This window comes from Haematobia irritans, chromosome 4 (genome assembly GCF_050003625.1).
Source record: "Haematobia irritans isolate KBUSLIRL chromosome 4, ASM5000362v1, whole genome shotgun sequence".
NCBI lineage: Eukaryota > Metazoa > Arthropoda > Insecta > Diptera > Muscidae > Haematobia > Haematobia irritans.
Window position 1 is genome coordinate 190,771,845 of NC_134400.1, and position 25,878 is coordinate 190,797,722.

The 25,878-nt window shown below is 25.6% G+C and overlaps 1 protein-coding gene across 1 annotated transcript in view; it reads right to left on the bottom strand.

Annotated features, from left to right (window-relative positions):
• Window positions 1-25,878, bottom strand: part of RhoGEF3 (Rho guanine nucleotide exchange factor 3) — a 710,057-nt gene that overhangs the window by 595,410 nt on the left and 88,769 nt on the right. The window lies entirely within an intron of this gene.

Here is a 25,878-nt window from a genome sequence, read left to right on the forward strand (position 1 = left end):
GTCCATTCTATGATAATGTGTCCTTCGGATGCGCCTAGGTCCTCCACCCCGATGCCTTGATGAAGGCGAGAATAAGCCTCAGGCTGCATTCTCGCAAGTCGGTCATAGTCTGAAAGAAATAAGAGCCCAGTATCTTGTTTCTTCTGAAAGATAGTGTTGGACACTGGCACAGGAAGTGAAATGAGTCTTCCGTAGCCTCGGGGTCCAGACACCACCTACAAATATCATCATTCGCTAGACCGATCCTTACCAAGTGTTTTCCCAGAGTGTTGTGTCCTGTTATGATGCCTATTATCGACCTCACATCCTCTCTTGGCAATTACATCAGAGTTCCTAATATTATTCTCGTCCCATATCAGTTTCGTTTGTTCACAGCCTATAGAAGAAGCCCATCGTTTCTTCAATAAAACTTCATATTTGCTATTGATCCCCTAAATAAACAAAGAAAGCGGAGGAAAAACGTCCGTGCCACTTGCGCCTTACTCAGCCAGAACATCTGCCTCTTCATTCCCAGTTATGCCATAATGTCCAGGTACCCAGCACAGAGTTACATTATGCTGTTCAGTGAGAACCGTAAGCTCTCTAGGACAGCGGCTGACTACCTTCGACCTTATGTTCGTATTGCCCAGGGCTTTTATAGCTGCCTGACTATCGATGAAAATGCTGATATCGCATCTAAATAACGGCCTCATCGATGGAAGTTCCACAGCTTTTGCAATAACAATATCTCAGCGTGAAAAATGCTGTATTTATCGGCCAACTTAAGGACTCCTTAAGTACCAACTCCTTGCAGTATATTCCGCTGCCTGTACCCTCGGCCAGTTTCGAGCCGTCAGTATAGATGTAGAGATTTCCAAAGTGTATCCTAGTTTCGTCCCAGTCCTCTATGCTCGGGATAATTGAATTCAGGTTACCCTCATACACATGCTGTGTCGCCATATAGTTAGTTCTCATATGTCGTCCGGCATAGACTCAGTGGACTCTGAGGATTCGACTGAGGATGCTATAGAAATTAAATTTTGACAACATTTGGTATAGAAGTAAAATTTTGACAAAATTTTCTATAGAAATAAAATTGTGACAAAATTTTTTATAGAAGTAAATTTTTGACAAGATTTTCTATAGAAATACAATTTTGCCAAAAATTTCTGTAGAAATACAATTTTGACAAAATTTTCTATAGAAATAAAATTTTGATAAAATTTTCTATAGAAATAAAATTTTGACAAAATTTTCTATAGAAATAAAATTTTTACAAAATTTTCTATAGAAAAAAAATTTTGACAAAATTTTCTATAGAAATAAAATTTTGACAAAATTTTCTATAGAAATAAATTTTTGACAAAATTTACTATAGAAATACAAGTTTGACAAAATTTTCTATAGAAATAAAATTTTGAGAAAATATTCTTAAGAAATAAAATTTTGAAAACATTTTCTATAGAAATAAAATTTTGACACAATTTCCTATAGAAATAAAATTTTGACAACATTTTCTATAGTAATAAAATTTTGACAAAATTTTCTATAGAAATAAAATTTTGACAAAATTTTCTATAGAAATAAAATGTTGATAAAATTTTCTATAGAAATAAAATTTTGACAAATTTTCTATAGAAATAAAATTTTGACAAAATTTTCTATAGAAATAAAATTTTGACAAAATTTTCTATAGAAATAACTTTTTGACAAAATTTCTATTACTATAGAAATAAAATTTTGACAAAATTTTTTATAGAAATAAAATGTTGACAAAATTTTCTATAGAAACAAAATGTTGACAAAATTTTCTATTGAAATAAAATCTTGACAAAGTTTTCTATTGAAATAAAATTTTGACAACATTTTCTATAGAAATAAAATTTTGACAAAATTTTCTATTAAAATAAAATTTTGACAAAGTTTTCTATTGAAATAAAATTTTGACAAAATATTCTATAAAAATAAAATTTTGACCAATTTTTCTATAGAAACAAAATTTTGACAAAGTTTTCTATAAAAATGAAATTTTGACATAATTTCCTATAGAAACAAAATTTTGACAAAATTTTCTATAGAAATAAATTTTTACAAAAATTTTGTATAGAAAAAAAAATTTTGACAAAATTTTCTATAAAAATGAAATTTTGACATAATTTCCTATAGAAGCAAAATTTTGACAAAATTTTCTATAGAAACAAAATTTTCTATAGAAATAAAATGTTACCAAAATTTTTTATAGAAATAAAATTTTGACGCAAGTTTGTATAGAAATAAAATTTTGACAAAAGTTTCTATAGAAATAAAATTTTGACAAAATTTTCTATAGAAATAAAATTTTGACAAAATTTTCTATAGAAATAAAATTTTGACAAAATTTTCTATAAAAATAAATTTTTGACCAATTTTTCTATAGAAACACAATTTTGACAAAATTTTCTATAAAAATAAAATTGTGACAAAAACCTTCTAGGGAAATAAAATTTTGACAAAATTTTCTATAAAAATAAAATTTTTACAAAACCTTCTACAGAAATAAAATTTTGACAAAATTTTCAATAGAAATAAAATTTAGAAAAAATTTTCTATAGAAATAAAATTTTGACAAAATTTTCTATAGAAATAAAATTTTGACAAAATTTTCTATAGACATAAAATTTTGACAAAATTTTCTATAGAAATAAAATTTTGACAAAATTTCTATTACTATTGAAATAAAATTTTGACAACATTTTTTATAGAAATAAAATTTTGACAAAATTTTCTATAGAAATAAAATTTTGACAAAATTTTCTATTGAAATAAAATTTTGACAAAGTTTTCTATTGAAATAAAATTTTGACAACATTTTTTATAGAAATAAAATTTTGACAAAATTTTCTATTAAAATAAAATTTTGACAAAGTTTTCTATTGAAATAAATTTTTGACAAAATATTCTATAAAAATAAAGTTTTGATAACATTTTCTATAGAAATAAAATTTTGACAAAATTTTCTATAAAAATGAAATTTTGACATAATTTCCTATAGAAACAAAATTTTGACAAAATTTTCTATAAAAATAAAATTTTACCAAAATTTTGTATAGAAACAAAATTTTGACAAAATTTTCTATAAAAATGAAATTTTGACATAATTTCCTATAGAAACAAAATTTTGACAAAATTTTCTACAGAAATAAAATTTTACCAAAATTTTTTATAGAAATAAAATTTTGAAAAATTTTTTTTGTATAGAAATAAAATTTTGACAAAAGTTTCTATAGAAATAAAATTTTGACAAAATTTTCTATAGAAATATAATTTTGACAAAATTTTCTATAGAAATAAAATTTTGACAAAATTTTCTATAGAAATAAAATTTTGACAAAATTTTCTATAGAAATAAAATTTTGACAAAATTTTCTATAGAAATAAATTTTTGACCAATTTTTCTATAGAAACACAATTTTGACAAAATTTTCTATAAAAATAAAATTGTGACAAAAATCTTCTAGAGAAATAAAATTTTGACAAAATTTTCTATAAAAATAAAATTTTTACAAAACCTTCTACAGAAATAAAATTTTGACAAAATTTTCAATAGAAATAAAATTTTTGACAAAATTTTCTATAGAAATAAAATGTAGACACTATTTTCTACAAAAATAAAATTTTGACAAAAATTTCTATTGAAATACAATTTTGACACAATTTCCTATAGAAATAAAATTTTGACAAAATAATTCTTGTTTGGATTTTCTCCAATTTTTGGTAGATTAGTTTTGGTTGGAATAGTATAACTTTCTGAAAAAAAACTGCGCAAATTTTATTGCAAAACACACATCGATTGCAACAATTGACGAGCTTGAAGTCCTTACCTATTAAAGAATTCGATATATTAAGATTGTTTTTGTTTTTCATAGAATAAAATTTGCACACATACAATAATTATATGAATTTTTTTTTTGGGGGATTTTTTATGGGGAAAAATATTTCAGTTGGGGATTTTTTTGGGGAAATTATTTCGAAATTTTGGGGATCTCTCTCAAAAAAATCTGACAACCGTGCATAGACTATCAGTTCAGTGTGTTTGCAGCCCGTGCTCTCCAATGAGTCCAGGCCCCTCAGTCTGATCAGTATGACCACCGCGGTCCTCCTAACATGCAGGTCCATGGGACATATCCCCATCAATACCTCCATTGCGGCGGTGGCCGTTGTACTCATCGCCCCGATCATGTAGATGAGGGCGGTTCTATTTATTCTGCCCAATCTCAGTATATGATTGTTGTGGTTTGTAATGGGCCACCAGACATGACATTCATACACAGCTCCGGCCTTATCACAGCTGTACAAAGCCAATTTTCCAACATTTCTATAGAAATAAAATATTGAAAAAATTTACTATAGAAATGAAATTTTGACAAACATTTCTTTAGAAATACAATTTTGACAAAATTTTTAATTAAATTCAATTTTGAAAAAAATTTGTATAGAAATGAAACTTTGACAAAAATTTCTGTAGAAATTAAATTTTGACAAAATTTCTGTAGAAATTAAATTTTGACAAAATTTCTGTAGAAATTAAATTTTGACAAAATTTCCTATAAAACTAAAATTTAAGAAATAAAAATTTTGACAAAATTTTCTATAGAAATAAAAATTTGAAAAATTTTGACAAATTTTTCTATCGCATTGAAAATTGACAAAATTAAATTTTGACAAAATTTCTTATAGCAAAAAAATTTTGACAAAATTTACCTTGGCGGCGAGTTTTGGTAAAATTCTATTAATTGAGTACATTTCCCATTGTTACTATAATTATGGAGGAGTCTTAGTTAGATTTCTTTCCGCGATAATTTCCTGTCTGTCAACTATTTGACGTTCAATTGGTTACGTTGGTTGTTGATTCTAAAAAGTGTTTTACTTTTCATAGTGGTGGCGACTGGTTTTTGGTTTGATCGGAGACAGCTGTAGGCCATTTGTGTCTTGAGACCATTTAGGCTGTTGAGTTTGTCATGTGCGTTGTGGATGATGGTCAATGAATGTTCTGCGCATGCGTATGGGTGCATGGTATCTGTAGGCGGTTTAATGGCTTTAGTGATCACTGTAATATTTGAAATGAATGAATGAATGAATGTTTCCGATTTCTATAGCATGAACATTGTTATTAACCATTTTTTGGAGTTTTTCAATTTATTAACAAATGGTGTTAATCTTTGATTAAGGCTGATGATTTCAACAGTTTGTAATGTTGTTTAATGGTGGACAAAAAAAAACAAATGTGGTCTGATTTCTCAATTAATCACTTGACATTTGATTTTTGTGAAGACTTTGTAGTACAAGTACGAGTATGTTTTCATGTTAACAACAAAAATTAACCTATGGCAAAAATTTCCAGCAGGTGGATTAAGATGAAGTAGAAACAAAAATTACGAAATATTTTGATTAAATAAAAAAAATACACAAAAATTAAAATTAATATAAAATTAAAAAAAAAAAAATTACAAAATTTAAATTTATTCATTCAATCTTGATAATTGTGCCCCAGATTTCTAGCCCGTATCTAAAATGTCATGAATGAGTACAAATTTGAAGTCACCATCGTGGGACGAGTAAAATGCCTCTTATTTTCCCATCTCTATTGGAATTTTTTTGTGGGTTTTATAACACTTCAATAGTTTTCGTTTGTGTGACGTAAAAAAAAAACCATAGAAATTTTGTTGGGCATAGTGGGCGATTGTAATGAAGAATTACTTGAAAATGATTGATTGCCAAAGTCAACTTATAGCCATAATAGGTACAAAGAATTTGGCTCGTTTGTGAAAATATAAGAGACTTGTACATTTATGAAAGTCGATGCTAAGATGTGAGCTGAAAGTTCAATGACCTTACATTTTTTTTTAACAATTTTTCAAATGTAAAAAAAGTTATTTTTGGGAGCTGTACAAAAAAATTTGAGTTGTTATAATTCAACCTTATAACAATTGGATAAGAACTAAAATTTTCACAAAATTTTCTAGAGAAATAAAATTTTGACTAAATTTTTTACAGAAAAATATTTTGACAAAATTTTCTATAGAAATAAAATATTGACAAAAGTTTCTTTAGGAATAAAATTTTGACAAAATTTTCTATAGAAATAAAATTTCGAGAACATTTTTTATAGAAATAAAATTTTAACAAAATATTCTATAGAAATAAAATATTGACAAAAATTTTTATTATAATAACATTTTGACAAAATTTTCTATAGAAATAAACTGTTGAAAAAGTTTTCTATAGAAATAAACTGTTGATAAAATTTTCTATAGAAATAAAATTTTGAGAAAAATTTCTATAGATATAAAATTTTGAGAAAATTTTCTATAGAAATAAAATTTTAACAAAAATTTTTATAGAAATAAAATATTGAAACAATTTTCTAAAGAAATAACGCCCCTCGAATTTATGGACTTCCGAAGATACATAAGGAAGGAGTCCCTGTAAGACCGATATGTTCTTCAATAAATTCCCCCTCTTATGAACTATCAAAATATCTATATATATAAAATTCAATCTATGTTTGTTTATTTGTTTGTTTGATTGTTTGTTTGTATGTACCGAGTTGGCTCCGAAACGGCTGATCCGATTTACTTGAAACTTTCAGAGATCGTAGGGGGCGTTCATGTGGTGAAAATAGGGTACCTCATTTTTTGACAGCTGGTCGCGGAGGGGGACCTCCCCTTTGGCGGACTTTTTAAAAATTGGACCAAAGTTGACCGATTTGCTTGAAATTTTCATTGATGGTTGGGGTTGGCATCTAGACAAAGATCCGCTACTTTATATTTCGATATTTGGTGGCGGAGGGGGACCTCCCCTTTGTTCGACTTTTTTTAAAGTACAGTGAAAAAACTAAAATTCTCTAAATTATCTGAGATTTACAGAGAACATGCGGTGAGGTTATGGAATTAATATGGGGTACCTGATGATTTCATATCTGGACGGGGGAGGTCCCTCTTGCCCTACTTTTTGAAACTTGGAACAAAATTATGCGATTTGCTTGAAATTTTCATAGAATGTTGGGGTTGGCATCTAGACAAAAATCTGCTACATTATTTTTCGATATTTGGTCGGGGAGGGGCGCCACCCCTTTGCCCGACTTTTTTTTAAAGTACAGTGAAAACAAAACTAAACTCCCCCGACTGAAATTTTACGGAACAAATGGGTGAGGTTATGAAATTTATATCAGGTTCCTGATTTTTTAATAAAAATAAAAGGGCATAGGGAGACATCCGCTTCTCTTAAGTAACTACATACAGAGAAACAATTAAACTTTACCGAGTTACTTGAAATTTACAGAGGACTGGGGAGAGGTTACGATATTAATAGTTGATACCTGATTTTGTGATATTTGAATGGAAGAGAGGTCGCCCCTTTAGGCTTATAATTTGCTTTACATTTTCTGGGACGTCTACAAAAGATACGCTACATCACTTTTCGATATTTGGTCGGGGAGGAGATCCTCCTCTAAAGCTAAAAAAAAAAAAAAAAAAAAAAAAATCTTAAGTTTTCTTGAAATTAACAAAAGCAGTGGGGGAAGGTTATGAACGAAGAGGCAACCTTCCTTGCCCCAAAGTTTCAAGAATTTTCAGGGAAAGTTAGGGATGCTATTCACTACGGTGTTTGTCGATATTGTATCGGGAAAAGTGACGTCCCTTTAAAACAATAGAGCAAAATTTAAACATCTCCGATCTACTTGAAATTTACAGGGAACGTGGGAGGAGGTGATTAAATGTATACATGATTGTTGATTAGTAGGTATATGATTTTTCGATATCTGGTTGGGGAAGGGGAAAATTGAAATAAACTTTGTCGATTTACTTCGAATGAATTTATAGGGACCATTGGGTCGTTGCGAAATTAATATAGGGTACGTGATAGTTCGATATCAGGTCGGAGTAGAGCGAAGGTGGGGAGAGGGTTCCCTTTTGTCCGTTTTTTTTTTTCTTAAATTGAAAGTAGAGGGTTTTCTGTAAATGGGAACTCGATACATAATTTTATGACATATTTTATGCACAGGCTTCTGTCTGACTTCTTTTTAGTAAAGAACTTAAATTTACATGAAATTGGCAGCCAACGTAGAGGGTGCATCATTTTCCAACATTTTAGCAAATATTAATGTGGTAAAATTTTTTACTACTTTTGCTTTTTCCGATTTATTGGATGGGAAACAGTAATTCTTTATATGTTATTATAATGTAGTGCTCAATTTTCAGATATGTTGAGAAGAAGGATACCTTTCCTTGACAAACCACACTTAAAATTCACAAGAAATATAGAAGATTGTCCAACTACTTGAATACAGAACATTATTTAAAAAATTTGGAGGAAAGGGTACACCCTCTCCCCGACATTTTTTAAGACGAACCGTTTTACATATGCATATCCGTCGTATTTGTACCTATAAACGAAAAAGCACGTAGTCGGATTTGTTTGAAAGAATTCAAATCTTTTCGAATTTGTTTTCAGCACGAAGGATATGGTTGACTCACTTAACGCAAAATATTCCTACAAATACGCTTTGGAAGGTGCAGCGAAGCGGGCCGGGTTACGCTAGTATTGTAAATATTTTGAAAAATTTGACGAAGGATTCCAAATATTATGTAAAGGACGCAATTGAATTTAAGAATAGTACCAGTAATATTAAGATTGAGGACAATGAAACAATGATCTCGTTTGACGTAGTATCTCTTTTTCCAAGCATTCCAGTGAATTTGGCGATTAAGATTATAAAAGAAAAATGGGACGAAATAAAGGACTATACGAAGATACCGATGGATATTTTTATAGAAATGTTAACTTTTTGTATAAAGGACTCAAGATATTTTGTATATGATGACAAGGTGTATGAACAACGTAAAGGAATGCCAATGGGATAACCAGCTTCACCTATTATCGCCGATATTGTAATGGAAGTACTCTTGGACTCAGTATTGGAAAAATTGACTATTAAACCAAAAATAATGACAAAATATGTAGATGATCTGTTCTGTATTTTGAATAAAAATGACGTTCAGGCCACTTTATCAGCTTTAAACGCCTTTGATAGACAAATTCAATTTACGATGGAAACAGAAGAGGACAACAAGTTACCATACTTAGATACTATAATTCTAAGGCACAGAAATGGAATAAAAATTAACTGGTATCAAAAGCCAACAGCCACAGGACGATTGATAAATTTCAACTCCAAACATCCTAGACGAGTTATAATGAATACGGCTACAAATTTTATAAGAAGATTACACGATATCAGCGACAAAATATTTCATAAGGACAACGAAGATAAGATAAGGACCATATTGCGATTAAATGATTTCCCGAATAAGACGATTGACGACCTAATACAACATGTAAAAGAACGACAACATATCAAACATGACGAAAATGAACCCAAAATTTATAAACCCTTGACATATGTCCCCCAATTCTCGGAAAGATTCAAATCATCAAACATGCTAAATAAGGACAAATTTCAAGTTGCACAAAGGACTCATAATACAGTAAATCAATTCTTCAGCAAGACAAAATCCAAAATTAAGAAAGAAGACAAGTCAAACGTAGTATATAAGATCAAATGCAATGGAAATGACGAAAACCAAATTAAAAACTAGACCCTCAGGGCATAAATCTGATCAGAAAGCCACTGATAAGACCTTGGAGCAAAAGACGGCACTTGCAGCACATTGCACTTTAACAGGACACAAACCAAAATTTAAGGACGTAGATATTTTGACGCAAGAAACCAATTATAAAAGGAGATTTACTCTGGACAGGCTACATATTATAAATGTACCTGCAGAAAGACGAATGAATTTTAAGACTGATACGGACCATTGTGCACATATTTATAGAAATATTGTACAAAAATATAGAAAGACAGATTAGCTTTTAGTTGTAAATATACTCCCTTGTAAAGAAGTTCACTGTTCTTTAAATTTAAATGTAATTATCTATGTTTTTCATGTAATGATATATTTTTGTTAATGTGTTAAATGTTTTTTCTTTTTGTTTAAAGTAATTTCCCTGAAGACGAGCATCGGAGATGTCTCGAAATATTGGAAAATTGTAAATATAAAAATACAACTCAAAAAACAACAACATCTGTTTTTATTCACATGACCGCAAGTCGAACTAAGCAAATATAATTAAAAGTTTAAAGGTCAACTAATTAAAACAACAGAAATAAAATTTTGACAAAATTTTCTAGAGAAATAATATTTTGACAAAATTTTCTATAGAACTAAAATATTGACAAAAGTTTCTTTAGGAACAAAATTTTGACAAAATTTTCTATAGAAATAAAATTTTTACAAAATATTCTATAGAAATAAAATATTGACAAAATTTTCTTTAACAATAAAATTTTGACAACATTTTTTATTATAATAAAATTGTGACAAAATTTTCTATAGTAGTAAAATTTTGATAAAATTTTCTATAGAAATAAAATTTGGCAAAATTTTCTATAGAAATAAAATTTTGACAAAATTTTCTATAGAAATGAAATTTTGACAAAATTTTCTATATAAATCAAATTTTGACAAAATTTTCTATAGAAATCAAATTTTGACAACATTTTTATAGAAATAAAATTTTAATAAAAATTTTTATAGAAATAAAATATTGAAAAATTTTTCTAAAGAAATAACATTTTGACAAATATTTCTGGAGAAATAAAATTTTGACAAAATTGTTTACAGAAAAATATTTTGACAAAAATTTTCTATAGAAAAAAAATATTGGCAACATTTTCTTGAGGGATAAGATTTTGACAAAATATTCTATAGGAATAAAATATTGACAAAATTTTCTAAAGAAATAAAATTTTGACAAAATTTTCTATAAAAATAAAATTATGATAAAATTTTCTATAGAAATAAAATTTTGAGAAAATTTTCTATATTTTATTTTGTTATTGTTGGTTTTTTGTTTCCTTTAATCATTGTTGTTGTTTTTGATTTCAGCTTAATACCATGCATTGACTAAACTACAAGTGTAGCTTAACCAACAGAGGAAAAGACTGTTTGTCAAATTTATTTAAATTTATTAAAATTTGAGTTGTTATAATTTAACCTTAACAAAATTTTTTATTATAATAACATTTTGACAAAATTTTCTATAGAAATAAACTGTTGAAAAAGTTTTCTATAGAAATAAACTGTTGATAAAATTTTCTATAGAAATAAAATTTTGAGAAAAATTTCTATAGAAATAAAATTTTGAGAAAATTTTCTATAGAAATAAAATTTGACAAAATTTTCTATAGAAATAAAATTTTAACAAAAATGTTTATAGAAATAAAATTTTGACAAAATTTTCTAGAGAAATAATATTTTGACAAAATTTTCTAGAGAAATAATATTTTGACAAAATTTTCTATAGAAATAAAATATTGACAAAAGTTTCTTTAGGAACAAAATTTTGACAAAATTTTCTATAGAAATAAAATTTTTACAAAATATTCTATAGAAATAAAATATTGACAAAATTTTCTTAAGGAATAAAATTTTGACAAAATTTTCTATAGAAATCAAATTTTGACAAAATTTTCCATAGAAATCAAATTTTGACAAAATTTTCTATAGAAATCAAATTTTGACAACATTTTTATAGAAATAAAATTTTAATAAAAATTTTTATAGAAATAAAATATTGAACATTTTTTCTAAAGAAATAAAATTTTGACAAATATTTCTAGAGAAATAAAATTTTGACAAAATTTTCTATAGAAAAAAAATATTGGCAAAATTTTCTTAGAAATAAAATTTTGACAAAATATTCTATAGGAATAAAATATTGACAAAATTTTCTAAAGAAACAAAATTTTGACAAAATTTTCTATAAAAATAAAATTATGATAAATATTTCTATAATTTAAAAATTTTTAAAAATATTAAATAGAAATAAAATATTGACAAAATATTCTATAGAAATAAAATTTTAACAAAATATTCTATTGAAATAAAATATTGACAAAATTTTTTATTATAATAACATTTTGACAAAATTTTCTATAGAAATAAAATTTTGACAAAATATTCTATAAAAATAAAATATTGACAAAATTTTCTATAGAAATAAAATTTGACAAAAGTTTCTATAGAAATAAAATTTTGACAAAATTTTCTATAGAAATAAAATGTTGAAAAAAGTTTCTATAGAAATAAAATTTTGACAAAATTTTCAAAAGAAATAATATTTTGACAAAATTTTCTATAGTACCAAAATTTTGACACAATTTTCTATAGAAATACATTTTTGAAAACATTTTCTATAGAAATAAGATTTTGACAAAATTTTCTATAGAAATAAGATTTTGACAAAATTTTCTATAGAAATAAAATTTTGACAAAATTTTCTATAGAAATAAAATTTTGACAAAATTTTCTATAGAAATAAAATTTTGACAAAATTTTCTATAGAAAAAAACTTTTTACAAAATTTTCTATAGAAATAAAATTCTGACAAAATTTTCTATAGAAATAAAATTTTGACAAGATTTTCTATAGAAATAAAATTTTGAGAAAATTTTCTATAGAAATAAAATTTTGACAAAATTTTCTATAGAAATAAAATTTTGATAAAATTGTGACAAAATTTTCTATAAAAATAAAATTTTGACAAAATTTTCTATAGAAATAAAATTTTTACAAAATTTTCTATAGAAATAAAATTTTGACAAAATTTTCTATAGAAATAAAATTTTGACAAAATTTTCTATAGAAATAAAATTTTGATAAAATTTTGAGAAAATTTTCTATAGAAATAAAATTTTGATAAATTTGTGACAACATTTTCTATAGAAATAAAATTTTGACAAAATATTCTATAGAAATAAAATTTTGACAAAATTTTCTATAGAAATAAAATTTTGACAAAATTTTCTATAGAAATAAAATTTTGACAAAATTTTCTATAGAAATAAAATTGTGATAAAATTTTCTATAGAAATAAAATTTTGACAAAATTTTCTATAGAAATAAAATTTTGACAAAATTTTCTATAGAAATAAAATTTTGACAAAATTTTCTATAGAAATAAAATTTTGACAAAATCTTCTATAGAAATAAAATTTTGACAAAATTTTCAATAGAAATAACATTTTGTCAAAATTTTCTGTAGAAATAAAATTTTGACAAAATTTTCTGTAGAAATAAAATTTTGACAAAATTTTCTGTAGAAATAAAATTTTGACAAAGTTTTCTATAGAGATAAAATGTTGACAAAATTTTTTATAGAAATAAACCTTTGAGAAACTTTTCTACATACGTACATTTTTTGACAAAATTTTCTATAGAAATAAAATTTTGACAAAATTTTATATAAAAAAATTATGACAAAATTTTATATAAAAATAAAATTTTGACAAAATTTTCTGTAGTAATGAAATTTTGACAAAATTTTGTATAGAAATACAATTTTGAAAAAAATTTCTATAGAAATAAAATTTTCTATAGAAATAAAATTTTGAAAAAATTTTCTATAGAAATAAAATTTTGACAAAATTTTCTATAGAAATAAAACTTTGACAAAATTTTCTATAGAAATAAAATTTTGACAAAAATTTCTTTAGAAATAAATTAAAAAAAAATTCTAGTAATAAGGAATTTTTTATTTTCGTAATAAGGAATTTTTGTTTGAAATAACAGTTTGAAAAATTTTTCTATAGAAATAAAATTTTGACAAAATTTCCTATAGCAACAAAATTTTAACATCTTCTACAGAAATGAAATTTTGACAAAATTTTCTATAGACATAAAATTTTGAGGAAATTTTCTATAGAAATAGTATTTTGACAGAATGTTCTATAGAAATAAAATTTTATACAACTTTGGCCTTTTGTCATAAATGAAATGAGAGTTTAACTAACCAAACTCTTCCTTCGTAATAAGGAGTTTTTATTGTAAATCCTTCATTGATATTCCTCTCATAGTATAGGACAAACTCATTTGGACCTTTTAACATAAAAAAATCGAAAATCTCTATCTAAGTAGCATTACAATTCAATTCTAATCGGTAGGTACATACCCTTTGGTAAACACATTCACCACAGAGGACACAATTAAAAAAAAAATAGAAAAATTAAACACTAAAACAAAAGTAGTTTTAAAAAAAAGTATTTAGTAGTTAAAGTTTGTCTTTATCATTGCATTTGGTTTTATTGGCCAGAGCTAGCAGTAATCTAAATGAGAATTGAATATGTATGAGCAGGCAAGGACATGAAAGTTTAAGGAACAAGGATATGCCACAACCAACAGTTTTAATTTTTTTTGTTTTGCCCCAAAAACGAACCCCACACATTCAATTTCAATTCTCATTGATTCTAATGCAAAAAACCCAACATCAATAGCAGCAAAAATGTCATAGCCAATAAAAACTAAAGTTGGTTTGTTTTTTGTTCTTATTCCTTCAGATATGAGAATTGTGGGATTGGCATGGGGAGAGCAACAAAAAGTCCTTCACGGTCACATAGGGAAAATGCTGGCAATCAAAATGAAGTTTTATCCACACTAACTTGCACAAAAACAATTCCCTTCGAAGAACAAAAAATTCTAATGGCAAAACGTTTCAACCAGGACATAGTCATTATTGTCCTTCAGGTGTAAGCTGTAACAGAAAAACCTTGTATGTATTTCTTTTTTGTTTTGCTTCATTTAAATCCCTTAAGTTACTGGTCTGAAGTAGCACAACTACGATCACCACAATAAATTTTAACTACTAAGTCGACACTTTATTTCATTGAAGTTGCTCGAAGTATTGGAAAAGAGAAAAGTTTATCATATCGGTCTTATTACATATAGGGCATTCCAGGATAAATCACACATTTCAAACATATAGGATATTCGAATCAATCAACAGAAAATTAAGTCTTATGCTTACCATTAAATTTCAAGGCTTGAAAAATATTATATCGTAAAAATTACCTGAAAATAGAAAAAATAAAACAAATTAATTAAGTTTGAAAGTAAAATTGCGCATAAAAACTATTTTTTATAATAAAATTTTACAAAATTCTCTATAGAAATAAAATTTTGACAAAATTTTCTATAGAAATAAAATTTTGACAAAATTGTCTATAGAAATAAAATATTGACAAAATTTTCTATAGAACTAAAATTTTATTAAAATTCTATATAGAAAAAAAAAATTGAAAAAATTCTCTACAGAAATAAAATTTTGAGAAAATTTTCTATAAAATTAAAACTTTGAGAAAGTTTTCTATAGAAATAAATTTTGCCAAAATTTTCGATACAAATAAAATATTAACAAAAATTTTTTATAGAAATAAAATTTTGACAAAATTTTCTATAGAACTAAAAATTTTAGGAAATTCTATATAGAAATTTTTTTTTTTTTAAATTCTCTATAGAAATAAAATTTTGAGAAAATTTTCTATAGAATTAAAAATTTTGAGAAAGTTTTCTATAGAAATAAATTTTTGACAAAATTTTCGATAGAAATAAAATTTTAACAAAAATTCCTATAGAAATAAAATTTTGACAAAATTTTCTATAGAAATAAAATTTTGACAAAATTTTCTATAGAGATAAAATTTTGACAAAATTTTCTATAGAAATAAAACTTAAAAAAAAATCTCTATAGAAATAAAATTTTGAGAAAATATTCTATAGAAATAAAATTTTGACAAAATTTTCTATAGAAATAAAATGTTGGGAAAATTTTTTATAGAAATAATAATTTACAAATGTTTCTACAGAAATAAAATTATGACAAAATTGTCTACAGAACTAAAATTTGTACAAAATTCTATATAGAAAAAAATGAAAAAATTCTCAGTTGACAACATTTTCAATAAAACTAAAATTTAGATAAAATTCTATACAGAAAAAAATCTTTTTTTGAGAAAATTCTCTATAGAAATAAAATTTTGACAAATTTTTCTATAGAAATAAAATTTGGCAAAATTTTCTATAGAAATAAAATTTTGACAAAATTTTCTATAGGAATAAAATTGCGACAAACTTTTCTATAGAAGTAAAATTTTAACAAAATTTTCTATAGAAATAAAATTTTGACGAAATTTTCTATAGAAATAAAATTTTTACAAAATTTTCCATAGAAATAAAATTTTGACAAAATTTTCTATAGAAATAAAATTTTTACAAAATTTTCTATAGAAATAAAATTTTGACAAAATTTTCTATAGAAATAAAATTTTGACAAAATTTTTTATAGAAATAAAATTTTGACAAAATTTTCTATATAAATAAAATTTTGACAAAATTTTCTATAGAAATAAAATTTTGACAAAATTTTCTATAGAAATAAAATTTTGACTAAATTTTCTATAGAAATAAAATTTTGACAAAATTTTCTATAGAAATAAAATTTTGACAAATTTTCTATAGAAATAAAATTTTGACAAAATTTTTTGTAGGAATAAAATTTCGACAAAATTTTCTATAGAAATAAAATTTTGAATTCTATTTTGACAACATTTTCAATAAAACTAAAATTTTGACAAAATTCTATATAGAAAAAAATCTTTTTTGAGAAAATTCTCTATAGAAATAAAATTTTCACAAATTTTTCTATTGAAATAAAATTTTGACAAAATTTTCTATAGAAATAAAATGATGGCAACATTTTCTATAGAAATAAAATTTTGACAAAATTTCTATAGAAATAAAAATTTGACAACATTTTTTTATAGGAATAAAATTTCGACAAAATTTTCTGTAGAAATAAAATTTTGACAAATTTTTCTATAGAAATAAAATGTTGAGAAAATTTTTTATTATAATAAAAATTTACAAATATTTCTATAGAAATAAAATTATGACAAAATTTCCTATAGAACTAAAATTTTTAGAATATTCTATATTAAAAAAAAATTGAAAAAATTCTCTGTAGAAATAAAATTTTGAGAAAATTTTCTATAGAATTAAAACTTTGAGAAAGTTTTCTATAGAAATAAATTTTTGTCAAAATTTTCGATAGAAATAAAATATTAAAAAAAAAATTCTTATGGAAATAAAATTTTGGCATAAGTTTCTATAGAAATAACACTCTATAGAAATAATACTTCTGGAGATTATAGTTTTTGTGGTAAGATGGGTAATTCAGTAATTGATTATTGCATTTGTTCAAGCAGTTTCTTACAATACATAGATGATTTTAGTATAGGATCCAAACCTTTCTCCGATCATATGCCACTCTGCCTTAAACTAAAAATTCCTACCGGTACGCACATTAACCAACGCCAACCAATGAACACGAAACTACGTTGGAATATGCATCACGTTTATGATTATCAATGTAAACTTAGTAACCTTGCTGAAGTTGACTCAACTTTCACTGATTTGGACCCAGAGGGACAGTTACGTACTCTCGGTATAAAAATAAAGCAGGCATATGCCAGGGATTCGAAAAGATGCTTATTTAAGCCGATACAGAGATGGTTCGATTGGAAGTGTTTTCGATTACGATCAGCTATGCTTAGGAATTTAAAGGTATTTAAAAGAACCCATACGAATGAGAGCAAAATACGTTATTATACTTCCAGATCAAATTTTCTAAAATTATGTAGGGAAAGGAAACTTGAATCGTATAATAATGACTTGGTGAAATTGGATAGTGTCAACTGCAGCAAAGACTGGTGGAGTATAGCTAATACCTTTAAATCCGACCTATTTAAACAAAGGACTGCTCTTTGTAGCAATGACTTTCTTTCATTTTTTGGTTCGATGTTGCTCGAAAGAGATGATTCCAGGATTTTGTGCTGGTGTATGCCGTTTGTTGCGAATGATATCCTTGACGCCCCAATTGGCCATAGCGAACTGTATACAGTTATTAAAGGACTTAAACTTAACAAATGCCCGGGCCAGGATGGCATACCATATGAATTTTACAAATATGCTCCCGCGAACTTTCTTGATCTACTTTTGCAGTCTTTTAACAATATTTTCCTATCGGAATCAGTGCCAGCATCTTTCACGAAATCTGTTCTGATACCTCTTCATAAGAAAGGTGACCCCAATTGAGTAACTAACTACAGAGGACTCTCTCTTATTGATTCTGTTTGTAAGATTTTCAACGGTATTATATTGAATCGCATACTCGAATGGATTGCAAGATACGATATTTTGAATGAATTCCAATCAGGCTTTCGTAAGGATTATTCAACCATTGATAGCATATTCAACCTCGTTAATATTGTCAAGATTAGGGAATCAGATAGTAAGAGAACATATGCATTTTTTGTTGATTTTTCTTGCGCTTTCGATGTGATACCCAGAAACAGTCTATTTTACAAACTTTCGTGTATGGGCTTATCGACAAAGATAATCAGACTTCTGATGCTTCTATATGAGAAATGCGAGAGTAGAATTTGGGATGGGTGTTCTTTCTCTGACTGTTTCCCAGTACAGACTGGAGTTAAACAGGGCTGTATACTAAGCCCTATTTTGTTCTCTCTATACGTCAATGACCTTCCGTCCATGTTGCCATGTGGCGTGAGTGTTGCAAATGTAGAAATAAAAGTTTTGTTATATGCAGACGATATTGTCCTACTTGCTGATAACTCTGTAGACCTCCAGACGATGATTGATAGCCTCGAAAGGTACTGCTCTCTATGGGATTTAAAGGTTAATCTAACAAAGTCTAAGGTTATGGTCTTTCGCAAGAGCTCCAGAATTGCGTCTAATTTGAATTGGTACTTTGCGAATCAGCGGATAGAAGTGGTTAATTGTTATACTTACCTTGGAGTTGAGCTGACATATAATCTTTCGTTTAGGAAACATGTGAATAGAAAACTCACTGCCTCTAAGATAGCAATAAATTCCACTTGGGGGAAGTATATTAACCACCCAAATATCTCGAAGGAGAATAAAATGAGAATATTTAATGCCTGTACAAAATCGATCATGTGTTATGCCGCACAAATCTGGGGCTTCGAAAAACTGTTAGATGTTGAGAAACTGCTCCGATTTTTTATCAAGAGAATGCTATACCTGCCCAGAAATACTCCGAATTATGTTTTGCATCTAGAGATGGGATGTGCCTCCATGTATGCATCTACTTTAGAGTCACATTTTAGATATATAAATAGGGTTCTGAAACTCGGACATCATAGACTTCCACGTGTTCTTGCTGAGTGGGTTATTGAATTAGATATATATTGGGCTAATGAATGGTCGAATCTATGCCAGCACCTTGACTATGTAGCACCTGACACGTCGGTTCCGATATGTGTGTTTTGGCGGGACATAATGGAAAGGTTTAAGTCCAAAGAATTTGAAAGTTTCTGTATAGATGCGTCCAATTCGCAATTTCACGATCTCTACCCCCAAATGAGTCACAATATCGCTCCAGCGTTATCTACCGTATTTTCATGTCGTGCCACTGGTTTAATTATCCGAGCTAGATGTGGTCTTTTAGATCTGAATGCTAGATTCTTTAAAGATAATACTAATGGATTGTGTTCAATATGTAATATGGGTGCGTCTGAAAACACGATTCACTTTATCGGCGTATGTCCAATATATAGCAATTTAAGAATGCAATTCTTTGGCCAAAATATCCTTACTGAAAATGAAATATATACTATACTAAATGGCACGAATTTTAATGCCTTATATAGATATTTAGAATCATGTATAAAATATAGAACGTTTCTTATAAATGAATTCAACACTTAAAATAATGAAATATTTTGCTTCAAGTTATTATATATAAACAAAATACTAACAAATGTACAATATATAAGCCAATCAGGCAACAGCAACTTTGCTACGCCTATATAGATTTATAATTGTAATTTAATTAATCTTATCATGTGTTTATATGGTACGGAATAAATAAATCTATTAATAAATAATAAATAATAATAATAGAAATAACATTTTGTCAAAAATTGTTATAATAATAAATGTTTGAGAAATTTTCTATAGAAATATAATTTTGACAAATTTTTCTATAGAAATAAAATGTTGAGAAAATTTTTATAGAAATAAACATTTACAAATGTTTCTATGGAAATAAAATTTTGACAAATTTTTCAATAGAACTAAAATTTTGACAATATTCTATATAGAAAAAAAATAATTTGAGAAAATTCTCTATAGAAATGTTGACAAATTTTTCTATAGAAATAAAATTTTGACAAAATTTTCTATAGAAATAAGATTTTGACAAAATTTTCTATAGAAATAAAATTTTGACAAAATTTTCTATAGAAATAAAATTTTGTCAAAATTTTCTATAGAAATAAAATTTTGACAAAATTTTCTATAGAAATAAAATTTTGACAAAATTTTCTATAGAAATAAAATGTTGAGAAAATTTTCTATAGAAATAAAATGTTGAGAAAATTTTCTATAGAAATAAAATTATGACAAATATTTCTATAGAAGTAAAATGTGTACAAAATTCTATATAAAAAAATTGAAAAATTCTCTGCAGAAATAAAATTTTGAGAAAAATTTCTATAGAATTAAAACTTTGAGAAAGTTTTGTACAGAAATAAATTTTTGACAAAATTTTGAATAGAAATAAAATTTTGGCGTAATTTTCTATAGAAAGAAAATTTTGTTAAAATCTTCTATAGAAGTAAAATTTTGTCAAAAGTTTTTATAGAAACAAACATTTGAGAAAAATTTCTATAGAAACAAAATTTTGACAAATTTTTCTATAGAAATAAAATGTTGAGCAAATTTTTTATAGAAATAAAAATTTACAAATGTTTCTATAGAAATAAATTTTTGACATAATTTTCTATAGATCTAAAATTTTGACAAAATATAGAAAAAAAAATGAAAAAATTCTCAGTAGAAATAAAATTTTGACAAAATTTTCTATAGAATTAAAACTTTGAGAAAGTTTTCTGTAGAAATAAAATTTTGCCAACAATTTTGTAGAAATAAAATGTTGACAAAATTTTCTATAGAAATAAAATTTTGGCATAATTTTTTATAGAAATAAAATTTTGGTAAAATCTTCTACTAACACTAAAATTTTGACAAAATTTTTTGTGGAAATAAAATTTTGACAAAATTTTCTATAGAAATAAAATTTTGCTAAATTTTTCTAGAGAATATAATATTAGCAACATCTCCTATAGAAATAAAATTTTAGCTAAAGTTTTCTAGAGCAATGAAATTTTTACAAAATTTTGTAGAGAAATAAAATTTTTATAAAACCTTTTTTTTTTTAATTTGGTAGATTTTTGGTAGAATTTTCTACAAATTTTGGTAGAGTATTTTTGGCACGAGTGGCAACCGTGGTTATCATCCAAAAAACTAAGCTAAGTCGTCAATATAGAAACGTAATGCATTTGAAAGGGCTGAGCTCAGCTTTCATAGTCACAAAAGTCTTCTTCGTTAAGCTGAGCTCAAACCTAGTCTTTATTCTGCGCGCGGCTTAATTCTGGCACAAAAATTAGATAATAACACAGCAAAAAAAAAAAAAATAAATAAATAAATAACATCGCCAAAAAAGTTGTGAAAATACTATTTTTGGATCCGGAAGTTGTGTAACATTGACGCAGACGAAGATGAATTTAACATGGACTTGTCATAGAACGGATATCCACCATTTCAACAGCCGTTGCACTGAATTTGCATCACATCAGGTTTGATGATACGAATTCACTGTTTTGGATGTGAATTAAAAAATTTTGTGATATTTTGCCACATAAGTATTATTTGTATTTTTTTTTGATTTTTAATGCATCCTAACGGTTGTTTGCAACGTTTGACCTCAAATATTTCCTTGTTAAATTAAATTTTAAAGATTTAAAGTTTTATGTCCGTAAAATCTAAACAACCTTAATATTTGCCTCATCCTTCAATGAGAACTTAATTCCTGATGTAAAGGCATAACTAGTTTGTGTTTTTCATATTCAAAATGAAAAAGGAATAGATGGGGACAAAAAACAAAAACCGCCCTTGTAAATTCTCACAAGCCACATTATTTCATGAACTCCTCCCATATGGTATAGGCATTATTCTTAAAACTAACTTTATTTTTATAATTTTTAATTAAATTCATATGAGTCGCGTTTTGTGTATGTGTGTAAAGTACTTGAAAATGCCGACAAAGAAATTTAATTAAAATGAAACCTTATTATCATTCATATTTTACAAAATGTAGGAATTTTCTCAAGTGTCTCAGAATAACTCAAACACCAAACTACAAACCATCATCACTCGACTCGACTCGAAGAGCCTATATCAACTTCCACATTCATGAAGTGAGTTAGTATAAATGGCCAAAAGAAAGTGTAGCAGTGCGGTTCTAGTTTTTGCCATTTGAAAACTTTATGGGAGATAAAGCGGAATAACGGAAACACATTGGCCCACACCATTGGGGCCAAGCCTATGGCATCTTGTTACTGCAGCTCTAAAGTCAATAATCCTTGAACTCTGGCTAACGAAAGATAACCTCGAAAGGAAAAAATAAAAAAAAAAAACGGAACAAAGCCCTTTAAAGTATGTGGAGGTTAGTTGATACTCCACCACGATTGCTCCATGCTACATGGCCTGCGTTCATTTACCCCTCGGAAATCCCATCGAGGTGAAATGGTATTCGAGTTGGAAAAGCAGAAGGAGTACATAGGAGTCCCACAGTATTTAAGTTTATTTATTTTTTTAAAGCTTTTAGTGTGATTAAAATGTATCATCTGTGTTCGTCCACACACTAAATGCAATTGTGGGAATTATGTTCTTTTTTTTCGAGCATGGAATCAAGCATGAGTGAATCGGTATATACACTGAAAAAAAAAAATATTGACCGCAAATGAAAGTTAATGTAGTTTTAAATTTATTTTATTTATATTATGTTTACAAAAAATGTTGTCAAAATTTTATTTCTATAGAAAATTTTGTCAAAATTTTATTTCTATAGAAAATTTTGTCAACATTTTATTTCTAAAGAAAATTTTGTCAACATTTTATTTCTATAGAAAATTTTGTCAACATTTTATTTCTATAGAAAATTTTGTCAAATTTTTACAGAAAATTTTGTCAAATTTTTATTTCTATAGAAAATTTTCTCAATTTTTTTTCTATCGGAAATTTTGTCAAAAATTTATTTATGTAGAGATTTTTATCAAAATTTTATTTCTATAGGAAACTTTGTCAAATTTTATTTCAATAAGAAATTTTGTCAAAATTTTATTTCTATAAAAAATTTTGTTCAAATTTTATATCTATAGAAAATTTTGTCAACATGTTATTTTTTGAAAATTTTGTCAACATTTCTCAATTTTATTTCTATGGAGAAATTTCTCAATTTTTTTTTCTATAGAAAATTTTGTCAAAATTTTATTTCTATAGAAAATGTTTTCAACATTTAATTTTTACAGAAAATTTTGTCAAAATTTTATTTCTATAGAAAATTTTTTCAATTTTTTTTTCTATAGGAAATTTTGTCAAAATTTTATTTATGTAGAGATTTTTATCAAAAGTTTATTTCTATAGAAAACTTGGTCAAAAATTTATTTCGATAAGAAATTTTGTCAAAATTTTATTTCGATAAGAAGTTTTGTCAAAATTGTATTTCTATAGAAAATTTTGTCAACATTTTATTTCTATAGAAAATGTTGTCAAAATTTTATTTCTATCGAAAATGTTGTCAATATTTTATTTCTATAGAAAAATTTGTTAACATTTTATTTCTATAGAAAATGTTGTCAAAATTTTATTTCTATAGAAAATTTTGTCAACATTTTATTTTTACAGAAAATTTTGTTAAAATTTTATTTCTATAGAAAATTTTGTCAAAATTTTATTTCTATAGAAAATTTTGTCAAAATTTTATTTCTATAGAAAATTTTGTCAAAATTTTATTTCTATAGAAAATTTTGTCAAAATTTTATTTCTATAGAAAATGTTCTCATTTTTTTCTATAGGAAATTTTGCCAACATTTTATTTATATAGAAATTTTTAGCAAAATTTTATTTCTATAGAAAATTTTGTCAAAATTTTATTTGTATGGAAAACTTTACTAACATTTTATTTGTATAGAAAATTTTGTCAAAACAGTTTTTGTATAGAAAACTTTGTCAAAATTTTATTTCTATACAAATTCTTGTCAAAATTTTATTTCTATAGAAAACTTTGTAAAAATTTTATTTCAGTAAGAAATTTTGTCAAATTTTATTTCAATAAGAAATTTTGTCCAAATTTTATTTCTATAGAAAATTTTGTCAACATTTTATTTCTATAGAAAATGTTGTCAAAATTTTATTTCTATAGAAAATGTTGCCAAATTTTATTTCTATAGAAAGTTTTGTCAACATTTTATTTTTACAGAAAATTTTGTCAACATTTTATTTCTATAGAAAATTTGCTCAACATTTTATTTCTATAAAAAATTTTTTCAGCATTTTATTTTTACAGAAAATTTTGTCAAAATTGTATTTCTATAAAGAAATTTCTCAATTTTTTTTTCTATAGGAAATTTTGTCAACATTTTATTTCTATAGAAAATGTTGTCAACATTCTATTTTTACAGAAAATTTTGTCAAAATTTTATTTCTATAGAAAATTTTGTCAACCTTTTATTTTTTTGAAAATTTCTTCAACATTTTATTTCTATAGAAAATGTCAAAATTTTATTTATATAGAAATTTTTATCAAAATTTTATTTCTATAGAAAATTTTCTCTTTTTTTTCTATAAGAAATTTTATCAAAATTTTATTTATATAGAGATTTTTATCAAAATTTTATTTCTATCGAAAACTTTGTCAAAATTGTATTTCTATAGAAATTTTTGTCAAAATTTTATTTCTATAGAAAATTTTGTCAACATTTTATTTTTACAGAAAATTTTGTCAAAATTTTATTTCTATAGAAAATTTTTTCAATTTTTTTTCTATAGGAAATTTTGTCAAAATTTTATTTACACAGAGATTTTTTATCAAAAGTTTTTTTCTATAGAAAACTTGGTCAAAAATTTATTTCGATAAGAAATTTTGTCAAAATTTTATTTCGATAAGAAGTTTTGTCAAAATTGTATTTTAATAGAAAATTTTGTCAACATTTTATTTCTATAGAAAATGTTGTCAAAATTTTATTTCTAAAGAAAATGTTCGAATTTTTTTTTTTTGCCATAGGAAATTTTGTCAACATGTTATTTATATAGAAATTTTTAGCAAAATTTTATTTCTATAGAAAATTTTGTCAAAATTTTATTTGTATGGAAAACTTTATTAACATTTTATTATACCCTGCGCCACACTGTGGAACAGGGTATTATAAGTTAGTTCATATGTTTGCAACACCCAGAAAGAGACGAGATAGACATATGGTGTCTTTGACAAAAATGCTTAGGGTGGGCTCCTGAGTCGATATAGCCATGTCCGTCTGTCCGTGAACACATTTTTGTAACCAAGGGATTAGGTAGTAATTTAAGCCCAATCGACTTCGAATTTGGCACAAGTATGTGTTTTGGGTCAACATAGAACCCTATTGATTTTGGAAGAAATCGGTTCAGATTTAGATATAGCTCCCATATATAGCTTTCGCCCGATTTACACTCATATGACCACAGAGGCCAATTTTTAACTCCGATTTTGTTGAAATTTTGCACAGGGAGTAGAATTAGCATTGTTGCTATGCGTTCCAAATTTAGTTGGAATCGGTTCTGATTTAGATATAGTTCCCATATATATGTTTTTCTGATTTCGGCAAAAATGGTCGAAATACCAATATTTTCCTTGTAAAATCGCCACTTCTTAGTCGAAAAGTTGTAAAAATGACTCTAATTTTCCTAAACTTCTAATACATATATATCGAGTGATAAATCATAAATAAATTTTTGCGAAGTTTCCTTAAAATTGCTTCAGATTTAAATGTTTCCCATATTTTTTTTTTACTAACATTGTGTTCCATCCTAGTGCATTAGCAGA